Below are 332 nucleotides of genomic sequence, written 5' to 3' on the forward strand. Positions count from 1 at the left end.
CAGCTGACTCGCAGCGTTGATCATTTGGTCGTCCCGAGTGTCGATCGATTGCAGTTCGTTGGTGATGAAAGAGTGCAAATAGACACTGTTAAGGAGATAATCGTTTGGGAACGAAAGGGGGAGTTCGAACAAGATTCCTCGGTGAGGCAGCTTCACGTGACGGGAGATTCGGTCACTCGTCTTGATTGCTGCGAAGACCCATGACTTTTTGGCGCGTGAAAAGACGAATAGCTGAATGAAAAGGAGGAGGAACTATTTCTTGTTCTTTTAAGTAATGCAATGGCTTTATTCTTTATCTTATTTTAGTGTTTACATAGAAATGTCTATTGGCA

Source organism: Penaeus monodon, chromosome 33, assembly GCF_015228065.2.
Source record: "Penaeus monodon isolate SGIC_2016 chromosome 33, NSTDA_Pmon_1, whole genome shotgun sequence".
Taxonomy (NCBI): Eukaryota; Metazoa; Arthropoda; class Malacostraca; order Decapoda; family Penaeidae; genus Penaeus; species Penaeus monodon.